We start from the raw sequence: 23,404 nt of genomic DNA, 5'->3' as shown, positions 1-23,404 counted from the left end.
TTCTGCCACTGAGCCTTGGGAAATAAACTGTAAAAGGAATATCTCCACAGAGTTAAGCTAGTCTAACCAGAGCTCTAGTGCTTTCACCTTAACTTAGCCCAGATTTTCGTCCTTGCAGGTTATTTCACTTAGCTCAGTGGCAGAAAAGGGCAATGCTACGACTGCACATCCTTACCACAGCATTGTTTTGTGATGAACGTTATATTTTAGTCATATCATTACAGCTCAGTATTCGCATTGAGGAGAGGACAATTTTAGACCAAGTTAGAGTAAAACGGGTATTGTAAAATGTAGGTTTATGTTGTAGGGTATTTGGAGGATGTATAAGAGAACCTTTTAATGTCTTTACGGCACCATGTTCAGAACCTGTCGAAACTCTATATCTCGTCTTCGGCCCTTCGGTAAGATGACCCCTCGGTTGTTTATATGAGAGGAAAACATCGGCTCGTCGGTGAATTAAGTTGTGTACGCCCCGAGGGACTTGTAAGGGAAGGGTATTTTAGTCCCTGTTTGAAGTGGAAGGGGGTGGAGGAAGAAAAAATGGGTGGATGAAATTTGATCGTGGGTGTCAAGTGGAAGCAATATTCAGGCGGCCATTAAACTGTCAGGCGGGGTTCACTTCCCGTCACTCCACACCTCTTAGGGCCGAGATGCTTCAGTCGCCCCTTTTATTTGTCGTCCTCGTACTCCTCCTCTTCTCCCTCTTACTCTTCCTTTCTCCTCCCTTCCCCTGCTTCTTCTTGACTACATCTCACTTTTCTTCCCCTCTCCTTGCATCTTTCTCCTTCCCATGCTCTTCGATTTCTTTCTTCTTGTTTGCTTCTAACCTCGTCATCCATTTTCCTTGTATTTTTTCCTTTTCATGCTCTCCTTCCTTCTTGATTTCCCTCTTGCGTGCTTCTTTTTCACTTCACGCCCCTTAATGGCGAGATGCTTCAGTTGCCCCTCTTTAATTGTCTTCCTCTGTCTCCTCGTTTTTTTCTTGTTTCAGTCTTCCGTTTCAACAGCTCCCGTTTCTTGTTCTTCCTACTTCATCTTCCCTTCCTTTTCCATTGTCTCCCCAATGTTCTGCCTACCTTCTTGCTTCCTTGGTCCGTTTTCTTACCATTCTTGCCTCTCCTCTCAGTGCCCCTCTCCTCTCCACTTTTTTCCTTTCCCAGCTCATCTTTCCTGTTCCCGCCATCCCTCCTTACTATTCACCTCTTCTCATTTTCTCTACATTATATTCTTCCCTTACCTTCTGAGGCATCCTTGCTCCCTCTTTCGCGTATTCCCTACCTCCCTCTCCGCATTTGCTTTCCTGTCTCCCACTCATCACTTTCTCTGCTGTTCTCCTTTATGCCCCTTTTCCACCTCTATATCCTCCCATGTTTTGTTCTTTTCCACCGTTTCTCTGTTGCACTATGCCATGTTTCTCTTTCTCATTTTTCTTCCTCTGACCACCTCTTTTTTTTCTTTCTCTTGTTTCCCGAATCCCTCTCCAAATGGGCTTTTCATCCTCTTTTTCTGTCCTTCTCTCCTGCTCCTTCTTTCATTGTTTTCCATCTCTCTCCTTGGTCCCTTTATCCCCTTTTTTTTCCTTCCTCCATCTCTCTCTTTGCATCACTTTTCATTCTCCCTCTGCACACTTTCCATCATTGTTTTTCTCCAATGCCACCCTTTTAATTTTCAGTCTCTTGCTTCCTCTGACCCTTTCTATTCTTACTCTTTTCCCTCTCGTTATGTCCTGCCCTCTTCTCCCGTCTCCTATTCCCTCCTATTTTCTGTTTCCTTCTCTCCATCCTCCTGCTCCTTTCCTAACTTCCCATCTGTCTCCTTTATTTTAATTCATTTTTTATATTTTATCTGCAGTATATGCTTTTCTCCGTCCAGCCATCTTGCTGTCATTCCCTCCTCTTCTAATTTTATTTCCTTTTACCTTCCACTCTTCTTCTCGTATTCCCTTCTCTTCCTTCTTTCTTCATCTTTCCTATATCCCTCATCTCGCTATCTCCTTACTTCCCTCCCCCATCTACGTCTGTCATCTCCCTCTTACCACTCACTCCTCCCTCCCTCTTTCTTTCTTGGAACACGTTAAGCTACTTTTGACTCCATGAAGTAGGGAGAGCGAGGGGAGGAGAGACATGGATAGCGGAGTGACGGAACAAAGAGGAGGGAGAGAGAAAGAAGGGGAAGTAAGGACACGAAAGGTGAGAGGAGAGTGGGGGAGAGTACACCGAGTGACAGTAGAGGGAAAAAAAAAAAAAAAAAAAAAGGTTGTCACACGGACCATCCAAGTAGCAACACATAATGATGAAATCGTTTTCCCTGTCATGGGGTGTCCTGCGTACCTAACTGCCTTCTCTTTTATCGAGCTCAGCCCCCCCCCTCCTCTTTTTTTTTTTTGGGGGGGGGGGTTAGTTACAGCAGACGACGCACCCTCGACAACCACAACTAGCGTTAACTCTAGAGAAAAGGGAAGCCATGAGTTCACAACAAACGGTGTTCATCATATCTTCGAGTACTACTGGCACTGACACAAATTCCGTGAGCCTTAATAATTTGGCAGGAATAAGTTTCCATGATTACTTGTCAAATTAACCCACCAGTCTGACTATACTTGGCCACGGAAGAACTGAAAGGGGTCATGGATCTTTGTCACGTTAGAACAACTGCATTCTAGTAGCAAATACAGATAACAGTAGACCTATTGCCTTTTAAGGAGGTCATTTGCTTGGACATAACTACTCGGCCCATATATTTAATTAGTATATGTTAGAAAACGATAGAAAAACGGCTGTCCATAACCCACCACATCTAGTAAAACAGCCGGAAAGAAATTAGGATCTGGAAGTTATTATTTCGAAGACAGTAGAGGATAGAGTTCGCAGGAATATCAGGAATGAAGAAAGAAAAAACGAGAGAGAGAGAGAGAGAGAGAGAGAGAGAGTGAGTAGTGAATGAGAGGGAGGGCCACACACAGGCAGGGCAGTGTAAGTTGAACCCTCTTACAGCCTCACCCAGTACACACACTGTCCCCAACACTGACATCCACAACATGCTGGGTGATGGGGAGGGGAGAGGGGAGAGAGGAGGGAGAGAATGGAGGCAGGGAGGAAAGATTGAGGTGAGAGGAGGAGGAAGGTCAGACGAAAGAGATGAAGAAAAGGAAGTCGTATAGAGGAAAGGTAGATTAGATAGATAGAGGGACGAGAAGGAAGGAAGGAGAGAGAGGAGATAAGCAGGAAAGACAGATGAGAGGAGGGAAGAAAAAGGAGAGCAAAAGAGCAAATGATAGACACGTGAGGAAGAAGATGAGGAACGGAAGGAGGGGAAAAAATTGAGGCAAATGAGGAAGATGGGGGGGGGTGAGAAAGAGGAAGGGACGAGGGAGGAGGAGGAGGAGGTAGGGACGGAGACAGGAGGAAGAGGAGATGAGAGGAAGGAAAGAAACTCTGAGGGTAGATAAGAAAGAGAGTTGAACGAGAGGAAGGAGGGAACACGAGGAAGCTGTGACAGATAGATAGAAGAGAAGAGAAGAGGATGCAGCGAAGGAAGGGGTAAGAGAGAGAGAGAGAGAGAGAGAGAATTAATATCCATGCCTATATGTCCTACTCTAACACGTGATGGCTCCCCCACTTAATGTCATACGATCATTTATCAACATAATCATCTGTAGACTTCCCTTTCCCTCTTTCCTCTTTTCCTCATCTTCTTTCTCCTCTCTCTTCCTCTGTTCTCTTCTCTTCCCCCTCTGAATCTTTCCCCTCTCCGTTTTCATTCATTGTTCTTTCCCTCACTTTCCCCTCTTCCTTCCTCCCTCTCCTCTCTACTCTTTCTCCTCTCTCTTCTCCTCTCCTTTCCCTCTCACTCCCTTCCCCACTCTTCCTTTCCTCACTTTCCTCTAGTGATTCCAATCTCCCAGCCACTCCCTTCTCCTTCATCTTTTCCTCTCCCCATTCCTCCTTCTCCCTCCTCCCCATCATCTTCCCTCTTACTTCGACTCCAAGCTCTCTTCTCCCCCTTTCACCATTCTCCTTGCCCCCTCCTTCCCTTCTCTCATCCTTTCTCTTATCCCTTTTCCTTGCTTCCTCCTCTCCCTTCCTTTTCCCCTCCCCTCCTCCCTCTTTCCCTTCCCTCTCTGCAGTCACCCTCACTTCCCCTCTTTATCACCTCTTATCTGGCCACCCATTCCTCTTCCAAGCCAGCCTCCCTCATTCCCCATTCCATTTAACATTCTCTCTCTCTCTCTCTCTCTCTCTCTCTCTCTCTCTCTCTCTCTCTCTCTCTCTCTCTCTCTCGCAACCTGCCGACTAACTTACCTGCCCACCTACCTACCTGTTTATCTGTCTTTGTGTCTGACTTTCGTTTTCTCAACTAATCTCAAGATACACACGGCTGCGCACCTAACTCATGTCAGAATATCATAATACACACACACACACACACGCACACGCACACACACACACACACACACACACACACACACACACACACACACACACACACACACACACACACACACACACACACACACACACACACACACACTCATGTTTCACGTCTAGTGGCCGAACCAAAAGCCCTTTAGAACAACAGGCGTAACCCTCCTCCACCTTGCGAACCGAAAATCACCCTTCCATCCAGATAAAATAAGCACCTAATGCGAACCTAAGACAGCCGGTGCGCTTAGGGTATAGTGGTTCCAAGCTCCAGACGGGGTCCTTGTCAGATTCACTTTCGGTGGTTTGTCGAGGTAATTACAAGGGGCATTCATCAGGGGTCATCAGGTGGGTGATGGCTGAGGCAAACAGACGATACTGAGAACATAGTAAACAGGACTGGAGGGGTTAAGTCATTCTAGGAGGAGATCAGTTCATGCTAAGTATGTCTCGTCTTGCTGTTGCACTTGGTCACGTCATGCTAAGAGGAGACCAGTTCAAGCCACATCACGTCTGCTCAGGGACATTCATGCTAGAGAGATCAGTTCATGTTAGATGCTGGATTCACACTAACAGGAGTCATTTCATGCTAGAGGAAGATTATTTCATGGTAGGGGAAAGTCAGGTCATGCTAGGAGGAGGTCAAGTCATGCTAGGGGAAGCCTATTCATACTTCACGGGTCAGGGGATATTACAAGTGGCATTCAGGAGGGGTCGTCCTGTGTGTGAAGGCTAGGGCAAAGAGGCCATCCTGAAAACATTGTAAACAGGACTTAGAGGGTTAAGTCGTGCTAGAGAAGGTGGAATAATACTTAGAGGGATGTCTGTTCATGGTAAGCGGAGGGCAGTTCATGTTGGCTCACTCTTATGGTATGTCAGTCTTGTTAAGGATCAGTTCATGGCGGACCTGTCTTATTTTGGGTCAGCCCATGTTAGATCACTCTTATTTAGGGTCATTTCATGGTAGGCCACTCTTATCTAGGTCAGCTTATGGTAGGTCAGACACTAAAGAAACTAGTCTGTGCTAGGGAAGTCTTGCAGGAAGTGACTTTATACTAGGAGGAAGTCAGATCATACTGGGAGGAGGTTAACTCATACTAGGAAGAGGTCAGGTCGTCGTAAGCTGACTTGGGAGGAGAAGTCATGGTAGGAGGATCACTTCTTGCTAGGAGGGGATCAGTTAATGCCATGCGGGTGTCAGTTCATGGTAGGTCACTCTTATTAGGGTATATTCATGGTAGATCAGTCATTCCGAAGGATCAACTGATGCTCTGAGGATGTCGATTCATGCTGCAAGGAGACCGATTCATGCTAGAGGGGGGTCGATTCATAGTAAATCATTCATTCTTCACTCTGTCTTTCACACATGCACTGTTGCTCAGGCACTCACTCACTTTCGCTCACTTTCACTCACTGTCACTCATTCTCACTCTCACTCACTCATTCGCATAAGCCTGGCCACATTACGAAAGCACTCACACTCATTCAAACTCTCACTCTCACTCACTCGTAAACCTGGCCACATCGCCAACTGAGAATGGCCTTTGACAGCCAGAATGATTGTGAAGACGAAACGAGAGGTTGGGTAGAGGAGGTGTGAAGGAGAGGAGAGGAGAGGAGGAAAGATGAGAAGAAGAGTGGGAAGAGAAGACTGGATAACGAGATGAAGTGGTGTGTGGAGGAGGTAAGAGGAAAAAAGATGTTAAGGTGGAGGAGAGGAAGGGGGAGAAGGAAGGAGAGGAGGAGAGGAATGTGTAGAGAAGAACAGTAAAAAGAGAAAATGGGGATAAGAAGACGTTGTGGAGAGGAGGTATGGAAGTAGCAAAAGTATTAAAATTCATATTATGCAGTCAATAGAGATTGTTTTTAACCTCACGTTTATAAGAGGTGTTTGCAAGACTTCCATAGATGAAGCATATCGTCTGATGATAGCAAGAATAAATTACACCAGAAATTAGTTCAGTCACGATGAACAGTGACCCGGGGTTGTTCTGGCAGTGACTTATGAATGACTTTGGAGTGACAGTGACTTGGAGGATGATAGCAGCATGGGCGTAAGATGGTCATGCAGGAACGGGGCTGGTAGTGCCCAGCAGTGACCTAGGGTTAGACTAACAGTGATCATATACTGAAAGTGACCCGAGATGAGTGGGGAACTACTTAGGGGATAGGGTGAGTGATTCAGTGGCCTAAGGTGGGAACAACAGTGATCTGACATTGACCTAACACTGACCTGGGAATACTAAGAGTGACCTAAGGGGGGGGGGCGAGGATGGAGTCTGTGAGTGAGGGAACATCTGTGAGGTGTAAGGCGACACACACTTGAGGCTCGTGCTCTCTCATCCTACCCAAATAAACTTACACGGGAGTCTTGCTGCCAGCCCACGGGGGTCGGGGAGGAGGAGGAAAGGGGGAGAGGATGAGGGGAGGAGGGGGTAGGAAGGGGAAAAAGGGAACATGTGGACTGGGAGGGGTAGATATGCAGGCAGAGTATGTGGGATGAGGTGGTAATGGAGGATACGAGGGAGAAAGAAGGATGGAGGAGGAGGAAAGAAGAGGGAGAGGAAGTGGGGGAAGGAAAGTGGAGCATGTGGAGTGGAGAGGAGGGGATGTTTGAGGGGTAGTTATGGGACGAGAGTATGTGGAGTGAGCGTGTGGTGATGGGGAGAGGGGAGGGGAGAGGAGAGAGATGGGAGGGTAGGGTGGGGTGGAAAATGTGTGGGAAAGATTTGTCGGAGGGGCAGATACGAAGCGAGAGAGTGAGAGTGTGAGATGAGAGTGATGGAAATGAGCAAGGGAGAGAAAATGATAGAAGAAAGGAGAGAAAGGAAAGGAGAGGATGTAAAGACAGAGACAAGAGAGGGGGGGGAGGAATAGGGAAAGGAAGAGAGGGTTAGTGGAAGGGTAAATATGAAATGAGTGTGTGAAGAACGGCAAGAAAGAAAAAAAAAGCAAATAAAGAAGACTGAGAAGAAAGAAGGAAGGCAGGAAGTAAGGAAGGAAGGGAGTGGATTTGGGAATCTGGCAGTAGAAGGGGGAAGAATGGGTCTAAACATAGTGACCTGGGGAGGCTATCAGAAGGAAGGGGTGAAAGAACTGCGGGAGATAAGGAAAGTATTTAAAAAGGAATTGTGAGATAGGGAAGGGAACCGAGACGGGGAATGCACTTAGTAGGAATTTGAGAGATCAGGTTTAAACTCCACTGTGCAATATAGCTACATGTGTCTGCAGTCTCAAGTGTTTCATCATCATCATCATTATCAATCATCATCATCATCGTCATCATCATCATCATCTAAACACTATTTGCACTGTGATATATATGATGGGTAGAATCCAAGAAGGAGAAACGTCATCTTATATTCTGTTTTCCTCTCTTCTTTTCACTCTCCCTTTCTCTGTTTCTCCTCGTAACCCTATCAGTTCGCTGACGTCATTTTCATTTTAGTCCTGCTATATCTAGGTTATTTCATTCAAGTCTGGAGGAACTTCCCCTCATAAGGAAGTGATCAGAAGCATTTCCTAATAACCCCTTGTCTAGAACCTGTTTTTAGTCCTGAGATTTGCAGCTTATGTTTTTGTTTATTTTTTCCTCCTTGCTAAAAGTCTGGCACGAGAAAGAAAAGTTCCCTATATAGCCACTGCTACTTGATGTCTCTTAAAGCACATTAAATACTAAGTTATTAATATGGATAGGTAAATGTTATATTAAGTCTTCCCAGGATCTTGCTTTGATATAATAAATACATTACCTTCCCAGATTTACTGACCAAATTCTCCTGTGCTTTTTGAGGAGTGAGATGACCAAAATTTTTCGTCATTCAGATACAGCATATATTTTCCCCAAAAGTCTGCCACAGAATAAGACCACCGAAAAAAGTCAGTGGCTGCCGAGTTCTCCCACTTCGGACGGTGATTGTGTAATGCAGGTCACGCCGTAATGAGCCGGACCTTCCCACAATGTCGCCTAACGAGCGGCCATCTTACCTCCCCGCCCCTCTGGTCACTCCCTCGGCCCTCTAGCGGCTAGTGGCGGCAACACGTAGACCAGACCCCCATAATACTTCAGAGGAAAGATGTGTCCACTGGCCTGTTTTATTTTTTTAAGGATTTTTTTTCCTTTGAGTGTGCTGCTACGAACAGAGAAACGTTGAGTAGGGTTATTATTGCTTTATATATTAATCTGTTTTTGATTACTTGCATCTTGCTGCTTAAGTAAAAGTAAAGAAATCCGGCATGCTCTACTTCTGTATTTTCCTGCATGGGCCACTCTGAACGCTCTTTTGGCGGCAGCACGTAGACCCTGAAATGGTCGGAGGATAGTGGATGATTTTTGTATTGCCTTTTTTTTTTTTGGGGGGGGGGAGGGTGGTGGTCTGTGAAAAAAAAATCATTGGTATGCCTGTAATTTTTAATTTAATTTTGTTTCTTGAATCTGCTAAGAAATGCAACGGAATAACCACCGCTTTATTTTTTGTGTTGTTTTGCCTGTTTGTGCACCTTTGAGATTCTTGAAAGCTCTAGTTAATTCCTATCTCATATTGTTTTCTTAGTTGTATTACATCAGTTTTTCATCTAAGGCGTCTGTATTGAGTAAATAGATGTATTGCCCAGTTTCACGAGGTACTTTGATGATAGTTTCTTCTACTATTGTGGATATTTTTGCTTGTTTCTGGATTCATTTCGACCCAGTTATAACATAGGGAACAAAGCCAAGGCGATGATGAACCTTTCTGCTGTCAAACGTTCTTGACTGATTCATGGAACGAAAAAATAGTTAAAATAAAGGACGGTTTATGAAATGACTGGAAAAACTCACGTTTAAACTGTGGTATGTTTTGTACCTCCATTTTTTTTTTCTTTACGTTAATTTACGGTAGTCTAGCAACATAGTCACTTCTCTGGTGTAATATTATGGATTCATTATATACATGTCTGAAAGCGGTCGGCAGTTACTTTCCAGGACTATTCAGAATTCGAGTGTGTGTTAATAGTTTTCATCATCATTCAAAAATCAACAGAGTGATATATGTGAAGCACCTGTGTGGATGGTCATGCTTGTGAGGAAGGCAGGATTCCGTAGACTTCAAGGATGTGTGATTGAGTATGTGGTCCTTTTCAGTTATAATTTTCCTACCTCAGACCTATAATTTTTAGGCCTGAAAAAGGTATAGAATGATGATGATAATGATGATGATGATGGTGATGATATAAATAATGAAGTTAGACGTCACATCTAATCTTTATCGGAGGCAAAGGTTTCCCGTCTCTCAACCACCTATTTCACAATTAAGACTGCATACCCTCACAGCAGACTCCATTAAAACACAATACACCATGTCGTTATCAAGCCACACTTCCGGCACTTACTGTTGATTGCACCTAAGTGAGTCGTCAACGGGGTGAGTGAGATGTGAGTGAGGGGGTGCCGTGGGGATGCTGAGGGTGGGGGGAGTAGAGGAGGATGAAGGAAGGGGAAGAGGAAGGGGAAGGGGGTGGTGGGAAGTGAGAGAGGGTGAGGGTGCACAGAAGAAAATATAAGTGAGGATATGGGAGAGAGGGTAGTGAGAGGGGGTGAGAGCAACAGGGAGGAGGGAGGACGAGCGAGAGGGGAAGGGTGAGGGTAAGGGCGAGGAAGGGAGAGGTAGAGCGAGGGTGAGGGTAAAAATGCTGGCGTGGGGGAAACGGAAGTCACACCTCAATTAGTGATCGGTTCTGAAGGTTGAGTTTGATTCTTACCATTTTCCTCTTGGGGTTCTCAGTAGGGTTCACAAAATCTCATCATGGCTCCTAAGTCACGCTGAATTCTAAAATGGTTCTTGAAAAATTATGCTACAAGAAACGCCTCGCCAAACCCATAACTGCTTCACTACAAGGAGTATTACCTGAGCTGGAAAGTACCCTATGTTGACAGCAATATTACGAGACGTCATTGGAATTTAGGGGATTAAAGTGGCTCTGCTTAGTTAACGTATTATATTCGTAGTCTTTATTGGTGGCAGGCGGAGGGTGAGTGGGAAGAAAGGGGTAGGGGGTGGCTTCCTGGGCTGTGACTTGCCGTAAAAGAGGGGAGGGTAGGAGGAGAATAAATCTGGAGATCGAAAATATTCTGATCGCAAAGTGTGGGAGGCCAAGAGTGTCGGGGAGCACCTCTTGGGGGAGTGGGGAGAACGGTGCAGGTCAGACTCAAGTAAAATATCGGTAGAATAGATAAATCGTCTGGTAAAATTAAAAGGTTACACACACACACACACACACACACACACACACACACACACACACACACACACACACACACACACACACACACACACACACACACACACACACACACACACACACACACACACACACACACACACACACACACACACACACACACACACACACACACACACACACACACACACACACACACACACACACACACACACACACACACACACACACACACACACACAACGAGGACTGCTATGTTGCCCTATATCCTATAAAGTCTTTGTTGGGGCAGGATTGGGTGGGTGGGAGATGGGAGCAATGGGGGTGCGGAGGGTGATCAGATGAACCTCTATTAAGACCAAATGGGCGGTGGGTGGGAAAAATGGGCGGGGATGATGCGTGCGTCAGTCTTGTTAGGGGTGGCCGGGTGGGGGGATGATGGGGGGATTGAGGTGGAAAATGTGGTAATGAAGGGGTGGGGGGAGTGTGGAATCTTGGGTGAGAGGGAGGGGGGGTGAGTGTGAGTGATTAGTGTGAGAGTGGTTATAGTGTGTGTGTGTGTGTGTGTGTGTGTGTGTGTGTGTGTGTGTGTGTGTGTGTGTGTGTGTGTGTGTGCGTGTGTGTGTGTGTGTGTGTGTGTGTGTGTGTGTGTGTGTGTGTGTGACAGACAGAACACAGAACACTTCACATGTACGTGCGGGAGCGTGAGAGTTGGTGTGCAAAACACGGAATATGAGACTGAAATCCAGACACCCACTTGGACACTCATTAAACACTTACATTTCATTAACTTCTTCACTACGATGCCGCCCTTTTCATTATTATGTTACTAATTCCACGCTATGCATTCACATGAGGAGAGGCGCCTCGTGGGGAGAGGGTTACGGGAGAATCTGGCCCGGTACCTGAATAAAATAGTCTGGAAGGAGCAAAACTACAACAGGGGAAAAAAAAACTAACGTGTTGAAAGAGCTTATGTTACTTGTGTTCACTAATATGTACTGCATATCATCATCAACATTGTTTACTGTAGATGCAGCTTTTACCGTCATGATCACCATCTTACCATAATCATCCTCGACATCGTATTTGTTGTTGATGTAGATCATAGTCATCATCATTTCTATTCTTGGATAGAACATTACACTTATCATCGCCATAAGCCGGAATGATTTTTTTTTAATATTTTATACAAAGTATTGCAGTGTATATATATATACAGTATATATATATATATATATATATATATATATATATATATATATATATATATATATATATATATATATCCTTTCCCTATCACTTCCTTGAAACCCACTTCCATCTCTCTGCTCATTATACCCCTTCCTCTGACTCTCCCCATCACTCCCTCCCCTCACGGCAACCAGACTGATGGGTGAGCAAGAAGAAAAGTAAATATTAGGTGAGGGGGCGTCCGTGGGTGCTTGTCAAGGGCCGCCCTCACCATTTATACTCTCTCTCTCTCTCTCTCTCTATCATCATCATCATCATCGTCGTTGCCATGCAGTTAGGGAATCGGGCGCAGTGCTTTTATTTATTCCTTTTAGGGGAGGTGACGTGATAGGAATTATGGGAAATCTCAGAGGAGCCAACGCGATATAGTAATGTCTACTTTACACTCTTCTCCTTTTTTTTTTTTTTTTTCCCCATACCCACTTCCCCTCCTTTTCTCACTCACTTCTGCCTTTTCCTTCTTTTTTTCCTCCCTTCTTTCTCCTCCATCTCTCTTCCTTTCACCCCCTCTTCCCGTTTCTCCCATTTTACCTCCTTCTTTTATCTCTCAGTTCTTTTCTCATTCACCTTATGTGTCCTCGTTTTACCCCTCCCTGTCTCACCCCCCTCCCCTCTCGTTCCCCATTTTCCCTGCTGCTCACTATATTCCTCCTTCCCTTTCTTTCCTTCCCCTCTTAATCCCTTTCCTTGCTTCACCTCACTTACACCATCTTTCTTCTCGTCTTCCTTTCCCTTTTCTTTCCTCCCTTCTCGTGAACATGTAATTCCTCCATTTCCACCTTCCCTTCTCCTCCTGTCCTCTCACCTCACTCGCCCTCTTACCTCTTCCTTTCCCTTTTATCTTCCCTCTCCTTCCTTCGTCCCCTTTTCTCTTCCCCCTTCCATCCCTTCTGGCCCTTACGTCGCTCTTGCTATCCTGTCCCTCCCTTCCGCTATTCTGTTTCCGTTCCCTCCGCTTCCCGTCTCCTACTTTAACCTCCCCACCCCTTTTTCTCTATCTCTTGCCCTCTTTTCCTTCCCCTCTCCCTCCTTTCTAGTTCTCATGTAATTTATACTGTATTTTCCCTGCTCTTACTCTTTCAATCGCTCCCGCTTAACCTCTTTCCCTTCGTCTCCTCTGCTGGTACTTGCCTTATTCATCCTATCCTACCTTACCATTTCCCCTCCTCTCGTCTTCTCTCCTGTTTTTCTCTCCTTCCTCTTTATCTTCCACATTTTTCCCCTCCCTCCTTTTCTGGTTCACACGTCATACTTTCTCTCCTTTCCATCTACTACCTCCTTTCCCCTCCTCCTCCCTCATCCCTCCTTCCTTCCCTCCTTTCCCTCCCCTCACCTCACTCGCCCCCTCCTTAGCGCCCACCAGTCTTCACACACCCAACAGATGAAAGAAATAATATAGGAGAAAATAAACACACGCGTTTTTGCTCGTTGGCCGCGCGTGCTTCACACATGCTGAGTTAGGGTCGTCTATTTAGGCCCGTATACCTGCCATCTCCTCATAGCAAGCAGATGGAGCCCTGTTTGCTTCCTAATTTCTATATTTTTACTGGATCTAGATGGATTAGGAGAGATATAGAAGGTCTTAAGAACCGTGGTGCTAAACTGGGATGACTAAATCAAGGTACAAATGAGGGAAATTCGGTGAAATGGCAATGCACTGGAGCGATGGATAATGAAAATGAGCATGAAAACAGAGTCGTGTTTACCCCCAAATTTCTGTATTTTTACGACTCATAGACGTGTGACTGGGCTTCTAGAATGCTTGGAAATCGTGGGAATAATCTAGGGCGGCCAAATCAATATGAAAATGAGGGAAATCGGTCGGAATGGCGATGCACCGAGGCGTAAGGCGGTGGAAATGAGCGAGAAAGTGTGGGAGGAGAGGAGGCTGGGCCAGTGACCGGATGCTCGAGTGTTTAGCAATAACACGGCCTGGCTCATTCCGGCACCAGATGAGCCGGTAAGTGTGGAAGGTGTGGCTCAGGTTACGCTTAGGGAGCCAAACACTGACTGACTGAGAGATGAGTGTGTGTGTGTGTGTGTGTGTGTGTGTGTGTGTGTGTGTGTGTGTGTGTGTGTGTGTGTACGCGTAGGTGTAGATGTGGGAAGGGATGCTTTGACCACCTTATCTTTATCGAGGTTCTCAGCACGGCAATTGGCTTCTTAAGGGTCTCCTCTCAGCTGCATAAATTTGTCTGGCGGTATGAAAAATAAATGGAAAAAATATTGTCCTGCCGAACTGATAAACACTATTTGCATTTAGCTTCTTGAATACCAGACTTCTTTAGACGTAAACTGAATGAAGACGTCTGACATTAACTAGAATATAACAAGGACGCTTTCTTGAGGGCGTTAACTAACCCTTTGACTTTGAAAGGGTCTATCCTAAGCTAAATACACTTATCTGGCGGTACAGAGAATAAAACCAAATTCATTACCGTCTTGAATGGACTTAGCTATCTCATATCTTGGCCCTTAGCGAAGGTGTTGAGTGGGAGTGTGTTTGTGTTATTGGCGGTGGGGTGAGTAACGGCTGGTGCTGTGCTGTTAATTGGCAATGTTGGTACAGGATCGTTATTAGTACAACCGGTGGAGCGTAGCAAGTACTCGGCAGATGTTAACAGGGTTCGGGATGATGCTGGCTATACTCTTTTCACTTTAACTTGACCTAAAACTGCCATCTGACCAGCTTGAATATTCAGCTGTAACATAAGCTTACCACTTGAATATGTTGCTAAACACGAAGAAATGCTATTGAGCTACGCGAAATAACCTTACAGGACAAAAATAGAGGCCAAGGTCAGGTGAAAGAATTATCGTGAGAATCTTCAAGGCTCCATAGCTGAATATAATCGTGCAATAACCCCGACTAAAGAATGATTCCCTCATAATCAGAAATACATATGTACCAATACTATGAAGGTCAGTGTTAAATTATTTGCTCCCGAATAAAGGGATGCAGTCCTTGGGTCTATTATTCACCTCAGTGATTTCAAGTCTCCGTTTAGGGGATGGGTGAGGGTAAATATTTGCTTTCTGATGACAAGAAGGCAGTCAGATTCTCTTTGCAATCAGGGCACAATATTATTGTTGATGTTGCTGGCTTTAAGTAGACCTCTCTTAGCCCCTTTCATGGCGACTTATCTTTTTTTCATAGTTCTGGAAAAATTTCTTACTGGTGGCCATGTCAAGTTAGCAGTAATAATCATCGACGGAGATAAGCACTGTCTTTAGTGTCACCCTTTCTCCTACACATCTAATCATAGTCTTCGGTAACTTGTTTATGAGAAGAGAACTCTTATGCACTGAACACAATCGTCTATTAGCAATAAGAATAGATTGAAGATGACCTACTTAACAGAAGGAGTTAACAGTGATAAATGTTGACAGAAACAAACAGTCTCCGAGGCCCGATACAATATACCGAGTGCACCCTAGTGAGCGATGACCTAGGCAAGAGGAAACCTCATGCATTTCTGTTGCTCCTTTTTCTTCTCCCCACAATTCAGCATCTTCCCCAAAAACTCATATTCTCAATCTTCCTCCTCTTTACTGAACCACTCAATTCTCACACATTCCCCAAATTAATTTCTCATTCAGTAAACATTAATCATTTGGATTATGCAATAAAAGGAAAATATATGCATAATCAAACCCTCGCATTACGTTTAATCGATCGAGAGCATATTGCAGCTACGCAAAAAAAACCTGCGGTTGCCATTACAAAAAATATGCATATTTGATAGTTTCCTGGTAGAGGTAACTGGAATTGATATTCCTTCTAGTACAGCACTAGTCAGCTCTAAAGCTGCCTTCATTCCTTCCTTTCCTTCGCGCTGAGTATGATCTTCAGTCTTTCCTAACCAGTATATCCAAGCAGTTGAAATGAACGAATCTTTCATATGGCATTTTCTTGTTTGACTTCCTATGGAAGGGCTGACATTGAAGGGTTAACCAATGTTGTGTGAAAGAAGGGTTTTGCATGTCAGGTCGCAGTTACCTTGCTCCTGTGACCCACCCATGCCACACACAGGTATAAGCAGTCAATGAAAGGTCTATTTAAGGAGACGTTGTGTGACAAGAGACAAAAGCCACCGAGCGGTATAGTTGAGGTGGGGGGAGCGTATTTGTGGCGAGAGAAGAGTTGGTGTGGTTGTGATGGTAGAAGAATGGGGGGAAGTGTAGTTACGGTGGAGGAGGAGAGTTAAGTGTGGTGTGGCGGTTGGGGCGGTGTAGATATGGTAGGTGGGGGTGGTTGTGGTGGTAGAACGTGGTGGTGGTGTGGTTGTAGTGGTGGTGGTGAGAGGGGGGGGTGGCACACACAGCATCTCTCACAGTTATGCCACCACCTGTCACACCGATTATCACACTCACTCAGTCTGATCCACACCTTTGTTGCAGCCTTCATCTCGGCTCAAACTGAGAGAGAGAGAGAGAGAGAGAGAGAGAGAGAGAGAGACTCTACCACTGTCTGTGTGCATGTTTCTATCCCTGTGTTCGCGTCTGTCTGTCTTTAAGTCTGTCTGTTTCATAGCTTACGTCTACAGTTGATATAATTCCTACATACATGCATACATATATAGTTTTACTCATATATACATGCATACATAAACATTTGTACAAGTATTCATACCGTCTCTCTCTCTCTCTCTCTCTCTCTCTCTCTCTCTCTCTCTCTCTCTCTCTCTCTCTCTCTCTCTCTCTCTCTCTCGTCACCAGAACACCAAGGGCAGGGAGTGTATACAGTAGTGTGTGCCAGCTCTCTCTCTCTAATCGCACCGCTACAGCCCCCCACCCTCCTCCCCCTTCCTAATCACGCCCTCCCCATTCCTTTCACCACCTAATCACGTCCAATCACCACCCATTCACCACCCCATCCTCTTCACCACCCAGTCCAACCTCCATCCTGCCTCACCACTCAGATACGCGTTTATTTTGTATTTATTTATTATTTTTTAGTTAACCCTTGATGCCTGTTACGTATTCTTTTTGGTCTTTTCTTACCTCTAGACGTTTATGCTCATTTTGGGGAAGATTTTTAATGTGAAGATATCAGTGAAAGCTATTTCTTACTTCTCCCATATTTCAAAAGTCGCTCAGGAATGAACAGAATCGTCTGGGGATAGTAAGAATGCAATGAGACAGTCCTTCTTCTGCGTAATTACGCCTGGGATTAGCAGTAACAGAACACAGTCGCAGTAACGCTAAAGGAGTTAAAATTCCGCATAACTGTGTCATTAGAGCTTCAGTGGTGACCAAGAAGTGTAGCAGTGTAATCCCTTAAAGACCTAATTCGCTTGTCATAAGGTAATTGTACGTTCAGGAGCAGGGAGTGTAATGGTTAATTCTACTAACTAATGTCGCAGTTCTTCATTGAGGCACAAGGAGTCTACTTGTTAGTGTCTCATATATCATAGTAGTGTGGAGTGAGTGGAGCAGACAGACAGGTGGACTGCATACCTGGTCTTTTTACAGGTAACATCTGTGCAGCACGCAACCACACTCAAAGCACGTAGGGACCTCATGTATAGCCCACTTGCATGAAATCGTTGGGGTTAACCTGGATAAATTATTTAGGTTACCCCCAGCCGTATAAATTATATTTCGTTTTCTCTAGTTATTTCCTACTTGTTGTAAACATTATTTACTATTTGTTGTTAACTATTACTATTGCCAGTTTATAATTTCATCCATAGGGGCCCTCTCCCTATCGACAGCGCCTGAATCTCCATTGATACCACTCGCGTTAGACATCAGCTAAGCTTACAAACTCAGCTGCCTGTATAATCAGACTTCAGCATCCATCCTGGCCATCCGAAGTGGTATATTGACAAGCCGAAGGGTAGGCGTAAAAAGCCGAACTGGGTGCGTTTACGACGGGGAGAGAGCGAGAGTGCGACAAGAGAGACGGTCAAAGAATCGTCATAATCAAACGCCGCTGCTCAAATAAACACCGCAAAGTCTTGGCACTACGAAGGTGTAAGTGCGAGAGAGAGGCGACGATGGCGACATCTGGAGGGGAAGTAAAAACGGATTCGAACCCCGTTCCCACCTTCTCTAAACACTAATTGCAAAACAGAGGCGTGTGATCCCGGGCATAGAGGTTTGGGGTAAATATTTGAGGACAAGCTTCTGGGGGTGCTGGTGGAACTGCCGGGCGTTAAGAGATGACGGTAAAAACAGACTCGGGTGATGACTCTGCCGCAGCCTACCTTCCCACTCCTACTCTGCCCCCCACCCCACCTCCTCTCCCTTTCCCCGTGTGGCCGTAGCCCTGAGTCTGCCCTAGCTCCCTTCCCTTCTTACCCTGTCTTGCCCTGCTCATACCTTGACCTACCTATTTCTGCCCTACCCTTGTCTAGCTCTTAGTCTAGCCTTCCCTACCGTGCCTGGCATATCCCTGGCTGGGCCAGCACCTACCTAGGTCTCATCTTTTTTCGTACACTACCCTGCCCTTTTCTAAGTGTACTCTACCTCTGCCGAATTCTCTTCCCTTCCGTCCCCTGCCCTTGCTCTGTCTGGTTTTACTTCTGTCAGCTGATCCTACCTCTTACAAAATCTGATCCCTTTCATACCTTACCCTGCCATGGGTTGATCTGGAGCTACGTCTGTCGTACCCTTCCTCTCTCTGGCCCTACCACTCACTAGTTCTCATTCCTTCCCTACCATACCTTTTCCTGCCCTTCCCTTTCCTATCCTGCCCTGCCTATGCCTTACTCTTGTTTCGCTCCGATTCATTACCTACACTACCATGCATTACCTGGCTTCAGTGCCCCAGCTTAGCTTTCATTCCTTCTCTTCCTTGCCCTTCATTACCATGCTCCACTCTGCCCTTTGCAGCCCTATGCCCAACGCTGGCCCACTATTCTTGTCTGGTTTTCATTTTACCTCTTGCCCTTCCTAACCTAACCCTCTCTCCACTCTACTTTACCGTACACTGTCCTGCAGTAGCTATACCCTGCCACCGCACCATCGTCTTGTCAAAGCCCCTTCCTTCTGCCTTACCGTATCCTACCCTACCCTACTCCAATCTTATGTGCACCTTCTTACTCACCCTATCTTTCTTTACAGCTCTAAGCTCCACCCTACCCTATTCTATTTTGCTTGTTCCCTGCTGTACCATGTTGCACTATGTCCTTTTAAAGTCTGCCGTACTGTAGCTTACCCTATCGTTCTGTACACCAAACCACCCTATCCACTGAACTCTGATCCATCCTATCAGTATTTGGATTTTTTTTTCCTTTACCCCAACCCATCTCTCTACCCCTCTCGGACTCTTATCCCAGCCCAGTCTATCGCTCACCTTCTTCCTCCTTCATCCTGCATTTTCCTCACTATTTTCTTTTCCAGCCTTATCCATATTCTCACTTTCCTCACCCCTACCTCCCTTACTTCAGTCTACTTCACCCCTACCCTCGATTGCTTCACCTCATCTGCATCATCATCATCTCTCACCTACCTGACTTTCATCCACATATACCTCGTCCGCATCTACACCTGCTTCACCATTCACAACTTGGTGGCCTATGGGATAAGGCGTTTGAGGGTGAGGTGGCAGCAGCGATTCACGAAAGTTAGGTGACAGGGTTCGATGCTCCACTGGTACATTAAAATCATTACGTTAGGCAGTACACATCCCAACATAAACGGCTGCAGGTGAACTTGTCCTTCATATAATCTCTCTCTCTCTCTCTCTCTCTCTCTCTCTCTCTCTCTCTCTCTCTCTCTCAAGCACTAAAGGATAGCTAATTGTAGAGGGCGTGTTTGTAAACCCCGTCTGCCGATGACGCGTGGTGACGACTGTGGTGGTGCGGCACTTAGCATCCCACCACACTCTTCTCATCAGGTTACACGGGGGGGAAGGCGAGTGACAGGATTGGGGTTGACGTAGAGAGGGGGTGGATGTGGGGAAGAGGGACGGGGAGGGGGTGAGTGGGGTAGTAAAGTTATGAACCAAACCTACACCATACCACTGTCTATTACCACCATCCTATTTTTAACTGTCTGTGCCATGTATCTGTCTTACTATCCTCGCAGCCCCTTTATGACACTATCCTTGCGAAGAGAGGAACCTACACATCTTGGAGCACGTGTTTCTGCTATATTGCTTCCATAACCAAAACAATTCAAGTTGATAATTCCTTTTCTTGATGCATGTGACTCTAGACATAGGCTAGGATACCTATTCTCGAGGTTCAGGATTGCCCTGCGACACACAGCTTCCTCCAGTATACCCTGGGTATATCACATTCCGATCTCTTGTTATGGTGTTTGTGGGTGTTTTTATGACGTATCGGTGGGGCCTTATGGAAGCGTAGGGAACACGGTGATATCAAACTAAAATCACAAGCTGTTCTTGTAACAGCAAGGATCCCACAACTACACAGTCCTGAAGCAAGGTCTGGAGATTCCCAACTATTAGACCTTGCCCTGAACAAGACAGTGACACATGTTAGTTAGATAGGGTCGTTTTCAAAATGGATTTTGGGATTTCATAGCACTTCTTTGGCAGCGATATGTTTTGCCTACTGCACATTATACTTCTGTTGAATATTACTGATGTAGAATTTTCCTTAATAACCGATGGAAATACATGCGAAATAATATTACGAGGTAGATAAAAGAAACCGCTTTGAAAGAGGTGCTGCGAAGCCTCCTGTGCCACTCGGATTACGCCTCTCTGGCACACGTGAGGGAGTAAGGAAGTCATGTCAGGTTTGTGTTCATATGGTTTAAGTTGTTGATCATTGTCACCATTTCGTTTGCTGTTAGTCTCACTGACACTGCTGTCCTCCATCCTTCAACTCACCTCTGTTCCTCCCTTCTACCCCCCACGTCTCTCTCGTCTCCACCTCCACATCCACCCCACCTCCACCCCTTACATCCACCCCCACGTTCACTTCCACCCTTCTTCGCCCACGTTCATCACATCCACCCTTTCACATCCATCCCCACCCCCACCCTCATCTCCACCCCTCACCTCACACTTCAAAGCCTGTATTTTCCCTACATTGTTTTACACACACACACACACACACACACACACACACACACACACACACACACACACACACACACACACACACACACACACACACACACACACACACACACACACACACACACACACACACACACACACACACACACACACACACACACACACACACACACACACACACACACACACACACACACACACACACACACACACACACACACACACACACACACACACACACACACACACACACACACACACACACACACACACACACACACACACACACACACACACACACACACACACACACACACACACACACACACACACACACACACACACACACACACACACACACACACACACACACACACACACACACACATTCCCCTCTCCTCACCTTACTTCTCCTCTCTCACACATACACATACGTTCTCTTTTTCCCTTCCCTTCACCCCCTTCTTCTTTCCTTCTCCCCCTTCCCCCCACCTTTCCCCACACACACACCGCCTCAGGTCAACACACTCACCCCGTCTGGCCATCAGTGTACACCGGCGAGCCAGAGTATTGCTTCGTGCGCCCCGTAAATATTTGAGAGCGAGTAGGTTTTAAGAGCCTATCAACCCGTGCTCAAAGGGCAGGCGGGGCGCACGAGGTAAACCCAGAGACCCATGAACCTCACCAGTTAATGCCTAGATTCCGGTTAGTTGCTGTGGGTGAGGTGAGAGGGTCGGTTTGGGGGGAAAGAGGGAGTAGTTTAGTGAGGCTAAATTGGGCAGAGGAGGGCTGAAGGGGGCTCTAAAGGGGGTAAAAGGAAGGGAACAGGGAAGAAAGGATGAATATCCGAAAAAACAAGTAATTTGTAGGCAAGGAGGGACTGAAATGGGCTAAACAGAGGAGAGCAGGGAAGGCAGGATAAATATCTGAAGTAGGAAGTCAGTTTGAGGGGATATGGAGGAAGTTTTTGCGATACTGAAATTAGTTATATATAAGGGCTGAAATGGCCCTGAAATGGGGACTGAAGCGTTGGTAATAGGCACCCATTAACCTCGACGTTTAATGTCTAGACTCCCATTGGTTGTTGTGGTCGAGGGAAAGGAGGGGAAGACGGGGGCTAAAAAATTTGGTGTAGGAGAAGGAGAAAATGAGTTATCCAGAAGATTAAGCATGAAGAAAAACATTAGGAGAAAAGGAAGAAGAGAAACAAAAGAACGTGATACAAAATAAACAGTGAGAAAGAGAATGACAGAGACAAACCAGGGATGAAAACGAGTATGGGAGAGTGGATGGGAAGGCGGTCTTTAATGTAGTGCATCGAAGCGAGAGAGAGAGAGAAATAGGGTTGAAGAAAGGTGAGAGAGGGTGAGAGTGAGTGAGTGAGAGTGAGAGAGAGAGAGACGAAAAAGTGAGAAAGGGAGGGTGGGTGGGTGGGAAAGCTGTCATTAGTAGAGTGGAGGGAGAAAAATCAATTGTTTATATGGGTGAGCGGACGTTCGCCACAAAGACAACAGTACCCCACCATCAGAGGTCTATTGTAGGGCTATTGAACGATAGTATAAGGCAATTACCGTGTTATTAAGACTGGTGAGTAACATTGGAAAGGCACTGAGAAGAGTAATAGTGTAGATATTAGTGATGAAATTGAAATTAGTGCGGTTGGAATTGGTTCTGGTAAGATTTTCGTGTTTTGAAGTTAATGCATTGTTTAGAACTGAAAACATAAACTGGTAATAATGCTAAAGATAATGATGATAGGATTACACAACTTTTTAGTTTATTAAGCAGCCTTGTAACTGAAAATATATAGCCTGTAATACAGGTCTCTAGATAAACAGTAGCATTCGGAGTAGTGAAATTTAATTGCTAAATAATTTATATGTATGTGTGTGTGTGTGTGTGTGTGTGTTTTGTGGACCATAATTGTTTGCCTGATGTGCTGTTTATCATGTTGATATATTGTTGCTTGAAATCTTGTTTGTGTAACTGGATATTGTGGTCAGCAAATACTTACTTAACTGTGTGTGTGTGTGTGTGTGTGTGTGTGTGTGTGTGTGTGTGTGTGTGTGTGTGTGTGTGCGTGCGTGTGCGCGCGCGCTCTTGCGTGCTCAGGTACAAGCGTGCGGGCGTGCAAGCGTGCCAAGAAGTGCATATTTTCCTTGGAATGGCTATGAACCTCGATTCTTTATTTTCTTAGTCCTTTCTTATCCACTGGCCCTCACCACTAACCTCTTTCCACCTCTCTCTCTCTCTCTCTCTCTCTCTCTCTCTCTCTCACACACACACACACACACACACACACACACACACACACACACACACACACACACACACACACACACACACACACACACACACACACACACTGAGGCTAGGTAGAGGGGATGTGGGGCCTATGAAAAAAACAATCATTCTAACCCCATTTTCCCACCTATACGTGTGGTGGGAGCGCTAGGGAAAATAAACCTCCATTAAAATCAGAAGGGAACAGAAATGGCGCGGCAGTGAC

This window comes from Coenobita brevimanus, chromosome 64 (assembly GCF_032717465.1).
Source record: "Coenobita brevimanus isolate Jiangsu-jjx chromosome 64, ASM3271746v2, whole genome shotgun sequence".
Classification (NCBI taxonomy): Eukaryota; Metazoa; Arthropoda; class Malacostraca; order Decapoda; family Coenobitidae; genus Coenobita; species Coenobita brevimanus.
Note: the sequence above shows the minus strand (reverse complement) of the source record.